This window comes from Zalophus californianus, chromosome 6 (assembly GCF_009762305.2).
Source record: "Zalophus californianus isolate mZalCal1 chromosome 6, mZalCal1.pri.v2, whole genome shotgun sequence".
Lineage (NCBI taxonomy): Eukaryota > Metazoa > Chordata > Mammalia > Carnivora > Otariidae > Zalophus > Zalophus californianus.
Genome location: NC_045600.1, coordinates 87372227 through 87385750, shown reverse-complemented (window position 1 = coordinate 87385750; position 13524 = coordinate 87372227). Strand labels below are relative to the sequence as shown.

General features: G+C 38.7%; 1 pseudogene across 1 annotated transcript; it reads left to right on the top strand.

Moving 5' to 3' along the window:
* Positions 1-4957: 4957 nt before the first annotated feature.
* Positions 4958-6168, top strand: LOC113910401 (annotated as a pseudogene). Its single transcript, XR_003516030.2, has one exon. The product of XR_003516030.2 is annotated as a glutathione S-transferase A4-like (transcript).
* Positions 6169-13524: the final 7356 nt, after the last annotated feature.

The window sequence follows — 13524 nt, the reverse complement described above, 5'->3', positions numbered from 1 at the left end:
CAGGGTTGTAGATTGGATAAAAAGACAGGACCCATCCATATGCTGTCTACAAGAGACTCATTTTGAACCTAAAGATACATCCAGACTGAAAGTGAAGGGATGGAGATCCATCTTCCATGTCAACAGACCTCAAAAGAAAGCTGGGATAGCAATTCTTATATCAGACAAATTAGATTTTAAGCTAAAGACTGTAGTTAGAGACACAGAAGGACACTATATCATTCTTAAAGGCTCTATCCAACAAGAAGATCTAACAATTGTAAATATCTATGCCCCCAACATGGGAGCAGCCAACTATAAAAGCCAACTGTTAACCAAACTAAAGAGTCATATCAATAATAATACGTTAATTGTAGGAGACCTCAATACTCCAATCTCAGCAAGAGACAGATCATCTAAGCAGAAAATCAACAAAGAAACAAGAGCGGTGAATGACACACTGGACAAGATGGACCTCATAGATAGTACAGAACATTCCACCCTAAAACAACAGAATACTCATTCTTCTGGAGGGCACATGGAAATTTCTCCAGAATAGACCACATACTGGGTCACAAATCAGGTCTCAACTGATACCAAAAGATTGAGATTATTCCCTGCACATTCTCAGACCATAATGCTTTAAAACTGGAACTCAATCACAAGAAAAAATTTGGAAGAAATTCAAACACTTGGAAGCTAAAGACCACTCTGCTCTAGAATGTTTGGTTCAACCAGGAAATCAAAGAATTCAAACAATTCATGGAAACCAGTGAGAATGAAAACACACTGGTCTAAAACCTATGGGATACTGCAAGGGCGATCCTAAGGGGGAAATACGTAGCCATCCAAGCCTCACTCAAAAAAATAGAAAAATCCTGAATTCACCAACTAACTTTACACCTTAAAGAACTAGAGAAAAAGCAACAAACGATGCCTAAGCCACGCATTAGAAGAAAAATAATTAAGATTAGAGCAGAGATCAATGAATTAGAAACCAGAAACACAGTAGATAAGATCAACAATACTAGAAGCTGGTTCTTTGAAAGAATTTACAAGATCAATAAACCACTGGCCAGACTTATCCAAAAGAAAAGAAAATTAATTAATTACTCCAAATTAATAAAATTATGAATGAAAGGGGAGAGATCACAACTAACACCAAGTCAATAGAAACAATTATTAGAAATTATTATCAACAACTATATGCCAATAAATTAAGCAACCTGGAAGAAATGGATGCCTTCTTGGAAACCTATAAACTACCAAGATTGAAACAGGAAGAAACTGACAACCTAAATTGTCCAATAACCAGTAACAAGATTGAAGCAGTGATCAAAAACCTCCCAAAAAACCAGAGCCCAGGGCCTGATGGATTCCCTGGGGAATTCTACCAAACATTCAAAGGAGAAATAATAGCTATTCTCCTGAAGTTGTTTCAAAAAAATAGAAACAGAAAGAAAGCTTCCAGACTCATTCTATGAGGCCAGCATTACCTTAATCCCCAAAACGGGCAAAGACCCCATAAAAGAGGAGAATTTCAGGCCAATACCCCTGATGAATATGAATTCCAAAATCCTCAACAAAATCCTAGCTAATAGGATCCAACAATACATTAAAAGGATCATCCACCACAACCAAGTGGGATTCATCCCCGGGATGCACCCAAAAGACAAATAATCAAGTCAAAAAATGGGCAGAAGACATGAAAAGACACTTCTCCAAAGAAGACATACAAATGGCTAACAGACACATGAACAAATGTTCATCATCTTTAGCCATCAGGGAAATTCAAACCAAAACCACATTGAGATATCACCTTACACCAGTTAGAATGGCAAACATTGACAAGGCAAGAAACAAATGTTGGCGAGGTTGTGGAGAAAGGGGAACCCTCTTACACTGTTGGTGGGAATGCAAGTTGGTACAGCCACTTTGGAAAACACTGTGAAGGTGCCTCAAAAAATTAAAAATAGAGCTACCCTATGACCCAGCAACTGCCCTACTGGGTATTTACCTCAAAGACACAGATGTAGTAAAAAGAAGGGCCATATACACCCCAATGTTCATAGCAGCAATGTCTGCAACAGCCAAACTGTGGATAGAGCTGAGATGCCCTTCAACAAATGAATGGATAAAGATGTGGTCCATATATACAATGGAACATTACTCAGCCATCAGAAAGGATGAATACCCAACTTTTACATCAAGGTGGATGGGACTGGAGGGGATTATGCTCAGTGAAATAAGTCAAGCAGAGAAAGTCAATTATCATATGGTTTCACTTATTTGTGGAACATACGGAATAGCATAGAGGACATTAGGAGAAGGAAGGGAAAAATGAAGGGGGGGAAATCGGAGGGGGAGACAAACCATGAGAGACTATGGACTCCAAGAGACAAACTGAGGGTTTTAGAGGGCAGGGATGAGGGGATTGGTTAGCCCAGTGATGGGTATTAAGGAGGGCACGTATTGCATGGAGCACTGGGTGTTATACAAAAACAATGAATCATAGAATGCTACATCAAAAACTAATGATGTATTGTACGGTGACTAACATAACATAATAAAATAATATAAAAAATTTAAAAATAGTATAAAATTAGAAATTAATTACAAAAAAAACTGGAAAAACTACAAATACATAGAGATTTATATATCTGAAAAACTACTGGGACACAGAAGAAACCATAAGAGAAATTTAAAAATACTTAGAGACAAATAAAAACAAAGATACAACATACCAAAGTCTATGGGATGCAGCAAAAGCAGTTCTAAGAGGAGAGTTCATAGTGATATAGGCCTACCTCAACCAACAAGAGAAATCCCAAATAACAATTTAACTTTACACCTAAAGGAAATAAGAAAAAAAGAACTAATGAAGCCCAAAGTTAGTAGAAGGAAGGAAATAATAAAGATTCAAGCAGAAATAAATTAGAGACTTAACCCAACAGAAAAGTTCAATGAAACTAAGAGCTGGTTCTTTTGAAAAAATATATATATACAATTGATAAATCTTTAGCTAGACTCATCAAGAAAAAAAAAAGAGACAAGGACTCAAATATCAAAAATGAAAAAGAAGTTACAATTGATACCACAGAAATACAAAGAATCCTAAGAAGCTGCTATGCATAATTATATGCCAACTTATTGGACAACACAGACGAAATGGATGAATTCCTACAAACATACATCTTCTGACAATGAGTCATGAAGAAATAAAATATCAAAACAGACCAATTGCTAGTAAAAAGATTCAATTAGTAATCAAAAGTGTCCCAATAAACAAAAAATCCAGTATGAAATGCTTCACTGGTGAATTCTACCAAACATTCAAATAAGATTTAATTCCTATGCTTCTTAAACTCCTTCAAAAAAACTGAAGAGGAAGGAAGATTTCCAAATGCATTTTACAAGGCCAGAATTGTCCTGATACCAAAACCAGACAAGGAGAAGGAAGGAAGGAAGAAAGGAAGAAAGGAAGGAAAAAGGAGGAAAGAAATGAAAGAGACAAAAGAAAGGAAAGGAGGGAAAGGAAAGAAAGGAAGAAATTTAGTTACAGTCCAGTATCTTTAATGAACAGAAGTAAAAATCTTCAACAAAATATTAGCAAAATGAATTCAATATATTAAAAGGATCATACATCCTGATCAAGATTTATTCTAGGAATGCAATTCTGGTCCAACATATACAAATCATTCAATGTGATACAACACATAAATAAGCTGAAGGAGAGGAGCCCCTGGGTGGCTAAGTTGGTTAAGCATCTGCCTTCTGCTCAGGTCGTGATCCCAGGCTCCTGGGACGGAACCCTGCACCGGGGTCCCCGCTCCGCAGGGAGTCTGTTTCTCCCTCCCCCTCTGCTGCTCCCCCTGCTTGTGCACTCTCTCTGTCAAATAACTAAACAAAAATCTTTTTTTAAAAATAAAAAATAAAATTATATTCTCCCATGAGGGGGAACATTGCCTGTTTGAAATTCACACATCCCTACCTCTAGTGACTGGTCCACCTTAGGTGCACAACTCCCCAGTTATAACTCTTTGTCAGAGCACAAACATACCCATAGATAAATACATCTCACCTTGGCTCTCTCCTACATAAACATCTAGTTAGAGATAAAAATCCCTACATATATGCCCACATGGATGACCCCACAACCAGAAAACACATATGAACAAAAATATTTATATTTATATAATATAAAGACACATCCTTAGAGATAAATGTGTGTATTTTAGTAATCACTCTATTCACACAAGTACATTACATATATTTTCACTCAAAAGTGACGATATATGGTTTGAATAAGAAGGCAGGTGAAGGGGTACCTGGGTGGCTCACTTGGTTAAGTGTCTGCCTTTGGCTCAGGTCATGATCCCAGAGTCCTGGGATCGAGCCCCTCATCAGGGCCCCTGCTCCGTGAAGAGCCTGCTTCTCCCTCTCCCTCTGCTCCTCCCCCATCCTTACTCATGCTCTCTTGTTCTCCTCTCTCTCTACATATATATAGATATATATAGATATATATATCTCAAGTAAAATCTTAAAAAAAAAATAAACTGAAGGAGAAAAATAACATGATTGAGGTATAGGAAAAGATGGCAGAGTAGGAGGCTGCTGAGCTCACCTTGTCCCACGGACATACCAAGATGACAGCCACATCACTGCAACTATGAAATGCTCCAAAGACTGGCAAAACAAACTTTCCATGGTTATTTTAGAAAGGAGGTCACATCATAAACGGTAAGAGGGGCAGAGATGTGGGTGAGAAATAAACCTCCAGTGAGACTAACCACAAACATGGAGAAGCCAGAGGATGAGACCCCACAGCAGAAAACCCAGCATGAGGGACCCACACTAGGAAAATGAATTCCCCATAACATTTGGACTTCAAAACCAGTGATGCTTAACTTCATGAGTTTTTACAGTCACCAGGGTTTAACTCTGAGTACTTTAAAAATCAGTGAGCTTGGCTGCAGACTGCTCGCCGAGTGCTTTGTACGGCTCCGGGAGCTCCGAGCGGACTCCAGAAAGCCTGAAAGGCCATCATGGCAGCGAAGCCCAAACTCCACTATCCTAACAGAAGAGGCCGGACGGAATCCGTAAGATGGGTTTTAGCTGCCGCTGGAGTCGAGTTTGATGAAGAATTCTTAGAAACAAAAGAACAGTTGCAGAAGTTGCAGGATGGAAATCACCTGCTGTTCCAACAAGTGCCAATGGTCGAAATTGATGGAATGAAGTTGGTGCAGACCCGAAGCATCCTCCACTACATAGCGGATAAGCATCACCTCTTTGGCAAGGACCTCAAGGAGAGAACCCTGATTGACATGTACGTGGAGGGGACGCTAGATCTGCTGGAACTGATTATCATGCATCCTTTTCTAAAACCAGATGATCAAAAAAGGAAGTAGTTAACATGGCCCAGAAGGCTATAATTAGATACTTTCCTGTGTTTTAAGGTTTTAAGGGATCATGGGCAAAGGTTTCTCGTTGGTAACCAGCTGAGCCTTGCGGACGTGATTCTACTCCAAACCATTTTGGCTCTAGAAGAGAAAATCCCCAATATCCTGTCTGCATTTCCTCATCTCCAGGAGTTCACAGTGAAAATAAGTAATATCCCAACAATTAAGAAATTCCTGGAACCTGGCAGCAAGAAGAAGCCTCCTCCAGATGACATCTACGTGAGAACCGTCTACAACATCTTTATGCCATAAAACATCACATACATCTGTGAGTGAGAGTTAGCCTCTAGAGATTGCTGTGTCCATAATAACGTCTTAATTGATGTCCCAGCTCTGTCATGGTGCTATGTAGAACTGTTCCTTAGATGGGTCTTTCATGCCAAGATCTTTTCTAGAAACATTCATTGACCTTTTGGTTTGTCCGGTGAATAATTGTTAACGCACCTTTTTCCTGAAAGCCCTTTCAGAGAGACTGGCATTTCAGTTAGATCTGATGTGGTGACTCATTTCCTGACAACCAGGCTGAGCAGGACCTTGTGTTCTCCCTTGAGCTTCTTCCCTCCTCTCCTTATCCCTTTCTAAAAGCCCTCCCATCTCTTCCTAATTTTTGGTGTTTAATAACAACAGAATATCTAGTGAATAATTCCTCTCAGCTATAATAAATCTGTGGTAGTAATGAAGGCAGTCAATATTAGCCAAAATAAAGAATTTACAAATCAAAAAAAAAAAATCAGTGAGCTTAGCTCTGTGAGAGGCAGAGGGAATAGGAAACTGAGGCCTTGCCCTTAAAGAGATAGCATAGGAACAGCAGTTTGAAAAGCATCTGGGGTATACTTGAAGGACACTTATTTACTAATATCAGAACAGGTGCTGAAGGGGCAGCAATCTTTAGGATATTTCTCTAAGAACAAATGAGCTGGCAGACACCATACCCCGCATCCCCCACCCCTGGCAGAGCCTAGACATCAGGATGCTAATGGGAACTAGCATGACTACTCTCCACCTACTTTGCTAACATTATGCATGCACACACTGATGTTGTCCTGCAGATTTACCTCATCCAATCCACTTCTTACCACAGATGGGGAGGGATCAGTACAACTCCAAAGTGGCTCCTGGCCTAGGGAGAGGTTAAGATGACCACACTCACCAGTGCACCCACAGTCCCATTTATCAAGCCTTGTAACTATAGGTAGAAACACAGAGAAAGGCCCTGCTAACCAATGCACCTGCAGCCCCAGCAGACAGACTAGGGGCAGGCATCTGATCTGACTGTCAAACCCACCCACCAACTATAGCCTCTCAGAGGACAAGGAGGGAGAGCACTCTGCACTTTGGTACAACTGCAACCCTGGCAGACAACAGAGCAGACATCTGGTCTGACAACTTACAATACCCAGCTATAAGACTACAGCAGCTACAGACTGGCTCCTTAATAGCACAAAGACCAAACCCTGCCCAGTGGCCCAAAGTGAGCCAGAACAGCCAAACAGAGTGAAGGCAACTGCTGCTCAACCACAGCAGTAAGGTACACATAAGCCACACAGAACACACCCCTGAAATGTTTGGTTCTGGTGAAGAGGGGACATTGCACTACGGGACACCACATGGTTTCCTCTTCATGCCACTACTTTCAAGATCAGGAGACATAGCTGAATTTCTCAATACACAGAAACAAATATAGAGGGTTAGACAAAATGAGGAGACAGAAGAGTATGTCCCAAATGAAAGAACAGGACAAAACCATAGCAAAGGAACTAAATGAAACAGAGATAATCAATATGCCTGATAAAGAATTCAAAGTAACGGTCATAAATTTACTGGACTTGAGAAATGAGTGAAGGATCTCAGTGAGATACTCAAAAAAGTAGAAAATATGAAAAAGAACCAGTCAAATATGAAGAACTCAAAAACTGAAATTAAAAATACACTAGAGGAAATCAAGAGCAGATTAGAGGATGCATAAGAATAGAACAGTGACCTGGAAGACAGAATAATGACAACTAGGCAGAAAAGCAAAAAAAAAAAAAAAAAAAAAAAAAGTTAAATAAATAATAAGCAAATAAAATTATAGGTAAGGTGACTCAGTGATATCAAGTGTAATAACCATCACATTATAGGGACCCCAGAAGGGTGTAGAGAATTTATTTTAAGAAATAGCTGAAAACTTACATAATCTCAGGGAGGAAACAAATTCAGATCCAGACAGCACAGAGATCCCCCAACAAAACTAACCAAAGGAAGTCCACTCCAAGACGTAATAATTAAAATGGCAAAAAGTAGTGATAGAGAATTATAAAAGCAGCAAGAGAAAAGAAAAGAGTTGCATAACAAGGAAACCCCATAAGACTATCAGCTGATTTTCCAGCAGAAACTTTAAGGCCAGAAGAGTGTGACATGATCTATTCAAAGTGCTGAATGAAAGAAACTTGCAACCAAGAATACTCTACACAGCGGTTACCATTTAGAATAGAGGATAGTTTCCCAACAAACAAAAGTTCAAGGAGTTCATCACCCCTAAACCAGCCGTACAAGAAATGTTAAAAGGAATTCTTTGCATGGAAAGGAAAAGCTATAATCAAGAGTAAGAAATTATGAAAGGAAAAATTCACAAGTAACCCCAAATTTATAGTAAAATAGTAGACTAATCACTTACAGAACGAGTATGGAGATTAAAGAACAAAAGCAGTAAAATCAATTATATCTACAAAAGTCAGTCATGGGATTTACAAAATAAAAGGATATAAAGTATGACATCATATACATAAGACATGAGGTGGTGGAGTAAAAATTTAGTGCTCTTACACTAGGTCAGACTTAAGCAACTATCAACTTACTACTTGCATAAGATGTTATATAAAAACCTAATGGTAACAACAAATCAAAAACCTATAATAGATACAAAAATAAAGAGAAAGGAATCCAAGCATAACACTAAAGAAAGCCACCAAACCACAAGGGAAGAGAGTACAGAAAGAAAGGAACAGAGAAGACAACAAAAACAACTCTAAAACCAATAATAAAATGGCAGTAAGTACACACCTATCAATAATTACTTTCAATATAAATGGATTAAATACCCCAATCAAAAGACACAGGGTGACTGAATGAATAAACAAGGGAGACCTATCTGTATGTTGCCTACATGAGACTCACTTCAGACATAAATACACATGCAGATTGAAAGTGAGGGAATGCCTCAGTTCTAGAAGGGAGGGGGTGAGGGATGGGTTAGCCTGGTGATGGGTATTAAAGAGGGCAAGTACTGAATGGAGCACTGGGTGTTATACGCAAACAGTGAATGATGGAACACTACATCACAAACTAATGATGTAAGGTATGGTGAATGACATAACATAATAAAATTAAAAGTAAATAAATAAAATATTTTCTAATTTAAAAAAAAGAAAGTGAGGGGATGGAAAAATATTTATCTTGAAAATAGAAGCAGAAAGAAAGTTGAGATAGCAATACTTATATCAGCCAAATAGATTTTAAAACAAAGACAAGACACAAAGAAGGACACTACATAATAAGAAAGGGAACAATCCAGCAAGAAAATACAACAATTGTAAATACTTGTGCACCAAACATGGGAGCACCTAGATATATAAAGCAACTATTAACATACATAAAGTTAGAAACTGATACTGTTACAATAATAGTAGGATAATTGAATACATACTTATACCACCCCAACAGAAAATCAATAAGGAAAGAGTCAATTTAAATGACACATTAGACCAGATGGATCTAAAAGATATATTCAGAACAACCCATCCAAAAACAGCGGAGCACTTTCTTTTAAATTGCACATGAAACATTCTCCAGAACAGATCACATATTAGGTCACAAAACAAGTCCTAAAATAAAAAATACTGAGGTCATATCATACATCTTTTATGACCACAGTGTGATGGAACTGGAAATCAACCACAAGAAAAAAATCTGGAAAGACCACAAATACGTGGAGGTTAAATAACATGCTACTATATAGTGAACGGGTTCAACCAAGAAATCAAAGAAGAAACTAAAAATCACATAAAAACACATGAAAATGAAAACAAAACAGTTCAAAATCTTTGAGAGGCAGCAAAAGTGTTTCTAAGAGGGAAGTTTTTAGCAATATAGGCTTATGTCAAGCAGCAAGAAAAATTGCAAGCAACCTAACCTTATAACTAAGGGATCTAGAAAAAGAACAACAAAACCCAAACCCCAAAGAAGAAAGCAAATAATAAAGATTTGAAAAAATAAATGATACAGAAACTAAAAATAGAACAGATCAATGAAACCAGGAGCTGGCTCTTTGAAAAGATCAACAAAACTGATTAACCTCTAGCAAGATATTAAAAAAAGAGAGAAACCAAATAAAATTACTAATGAAAAAGGAGAAATAACAACCAACAGCAAAGAATACAAACAATTCAGGGCATCTGGGTGGCTTAGTCATTAAGTGTCTGCCTTTGGCTCAGGTCATGATCCCAAGGTCCTGGGATTGAGCCCCGCATCAGGCTCCCTGCTCAGTGGGAAGCCTGCTTCTCCCTCTCCTGTTGTGCCTCTCTCTGTCAAATAAATAAATAAATAAATAAATAAATAAATAAATAAATAAATAAATAAACAAACCTTAAAAAAGAAAGAAATACAAACAATTGTAATAGAATATTATGAAAATCTATATGCCAATAAATTGCATAACTTGGAAGAAATGGAAAAATTCCTAGAAACATATAACTTACCAAAACTAATGCAGGAAGAAATAGAAAATTTGAACAGACCAATCACCAGCAATGAAATCCAACCAGTAATCAAGAAACTCCCAAAAAACAAAAGTCCAGAACCAGATGGCTTGACAAGCAAATTCAACCAGACATTTAGAGAGTTAACACCCATTCTTCTCAAATACTTCCAAAAAGTACAAGAAGGAAAATTTCCAAATTCAGTCTGTGAAGCCAGTGTCACTCTGATAACAAAACCAGAAAAAGACACCACCAACAAAAAAAGAGCCACAGTCTCTCATGAATATACATGCAAAAATCCTCAAAAAAATATAAGCAAACTGAATCCAATAACATTTTACAAAAATCCTATAAAAAATCACACACCACAATCAAGTGGAATTTATTCCTGGGATGCAAGGGTGGTTTAATATTCACAAAACAATCAACATGATACATCACATCCATAAAAGATAAAAGCCATAGATCATTTTAATAGATGCAGAAAAAGCATTTGACAAAGTACAACTTCCATTTATGATAAAAAAAAATAACCTTTGCAAAATAGGTCTATAGGGAACATATCTCAACATACTATGGCTTTTTATGAAAAACCCACAGTCAACATCATACTCCATGGTAAAAAAAATGGAGAGCCTTTCCCCTAAGGTCAGGAAGAAGACGAGGATGTCCACCCTCACCACTTTTATTCAATATAATAATGGAAGTCCTAGCCACAGCAATTAGATAGCATAGAGAAATAAAAGGCATCTGGATTGGTAAGGAAGAAATTTTCACCATTTGCAGATGAAATGATAATATATATAGAAAACCCTAAAGACTCAACCAAAAACATGCCAAAACTGATAAATGAATTCAGAAAGGTCACTGGATACAAAACATATATAAAGAAATCTGCTGGAGAGGCGGAGCAAGATGGCAGAGGAGTAGGAGACCTGGATTTCCTCTGGTCTCAGGAATTCGGCTGAATAGGGATGAAACCATTCTGAACATCTATGAACTCAACAGGAGACCAAAGAAGAGAGTAGCAACAACTCTCTGAACAAAAAAGCGACCACTTACTGGAAGGTGGGACGTGCAGAGAAGTGAATCCGAGGCGATATACGGGAGGATAGACGGCGGGGGAGGGGGCCTCCATCGGCCGCTTCTGGCAAGTGATAGAGCCGCGAAGCACAAAATTGGAACTTTTAAAAGCCGGCTCCTCTGAGGGACGTCGCTCCAGTGGCTAAGCGGGGGATGGAACCCTCGCGGGACAGTGTGGTCTCAGGACCCTCGGGGTCACAGAAAGACCGAGGGTACCTTAGTGCAGCAGAGCTCCCAGGTATCGGAGTGGGGAAGCCGGCTGCAGAGACGAGCGGAGGCACGGGCTCTCAGCTTGGGGTTGCCATAAACTGTGATCCACAGCCCAGTCGGGCTACTGCTCCTCCAGCAGGGACCCAACAAGGGGCAGATCCAGGAGCGCACTGCAGGGATCTGCTGGGTTTGGAGACTCCACATGGGGTTGGGTGCCAGAGATAGAAACACTTGGTCACAGGCCGGGTGAGCACACAGTGCAGCCAGAGAACAGGGAGAGGGGAGTGACTGCTTTTCTCTGGGGGCATACTGAGGAGCGGGGCCCCAAGTTCTCAGCTCCTCGGGGCGGAGATTGGGAGGCCACCATTTTCACTCTGGTCCTCCAAAGCTGTACCAGAGCTTGCAGGGAACAAAAACTCCTGAGAGCAAACCCGAGCAGATTGCTTAGCCCAGACCGACAAGGGCGAGGCAATTCCACCTCCGGCAAAGACATTTGGGAACCACGGCAACAGGCCCCTTCCCCAGAAGATCAGCACCAACAGCCAGCAAGCCAAGACCAAGTTTACTGATCAAGGAGAACGGGAGGACTCCAGCGCTAGGGGAATACTACACATAGAATTCATGGCTTTTTTACCATGATTCATTAGTCTTTCAAAGTTAATTTTTTTAACTGGTTTTTTTTTTTTAATTTTTCTTTTTCCCTTTTTCAACCATCTTATCAATCCCTTTTTTAAAAAAAACTTTTTATTTTTCATTTTTAGAATCATATTTTATCCCTTCATAGTAGTTACCCTTATTTTTGGCATATATATATATATATACAAGTTGTTCTCTCTCTTTTTAAAATTTTGAGATACAGTTTCTTCTAACAGATCAAAATATACCCTAAATCACTAGTGTATGCCTTAGTTCTAGTCTCCTGCCTGATCACATTCTCTCTTTCTTTTTCTCTTTTTAAATTTTCTTTCTTTTTTCAAACAACTTCTTATCTTATCAATTCCTTTTATAAAATCTTTTATAATTTTCATCTTTACAGTCATCTTCCATCCCTTCATTGTATCAACCCTTATTTTGTACATATATAAGTCTTTCATCCTTTAAAATTTTAGGAGGCACTTTCTTCTAACAGACCAAAATGCACCCAAAATCTAGTGTGTGGCACTGATCTATGCACCAGCCTGATCATATTTGATCATATTCTGGTTTTTTTGTTGTTTTGTTCAGTTATTGTTTGTTTTTATCTTTTTCTTTTTCTTTTTCTTTTTTTCTCTTTGTGTTTTCTTTCTTTCCCTTTCTTTTCCCCTGGTTTCAGGTCTTTTCTGATTTGGTTAGAGTATATTCGCTGGGGACATTGTTAACCTGTTAGCATTTTGTTCTCTCATTCATCTATTCTTCTCTGGACAAAATGACAAGACGAAAGAAATCACCTCAGCAAAAAGAACAAGAGGTAGTACCGTCTGCCAGGGACCTACTCAATACGGACATTAGTACGATGTCGGACCTAGAGTTCAGAATCATGACTTTAAACATACTATCTGGGCTTGAAAAAAAGCATGGAAGTTATTAGAGAAACCCTTTCTGGAGAAATAAAAGAACTAAAATCTAACCAAGTCGAAATCAAAAAGGCTATTAATGAGGTGCAATCAAAAATGGGGGCACTAACTGCTAGGATAAATGAGGCAGAAGAGAGAATTAGCGATATAGAACACCAAATGATGGAAAATAAAGAGGCTGAGAAAAAGAGAGATAAACAACTACAGGATCATGAGGGCAGAATTTGAGAGATAAACAATATGATGACGAAACAACATTAGAATAATTGGGATCCCAAAGAAGAGAGAGGGGGCAGAAAGTATACTGGAGCAAATTATAACAGAGAACGTCCCTAATTTGGGGAAGGAAACAGGCTTCAAAATCCAGGAGGCACAGAGAACCCCCTCAAAATCAATAAAAATAGGTCAACACCCCGACATCTAATAGTAAAACTTACGAGTCTCAGAGACAAAGAGAAAATCCTGAAAGCAGCACGGGAGAAGAGATATGCAACCTACAATGGT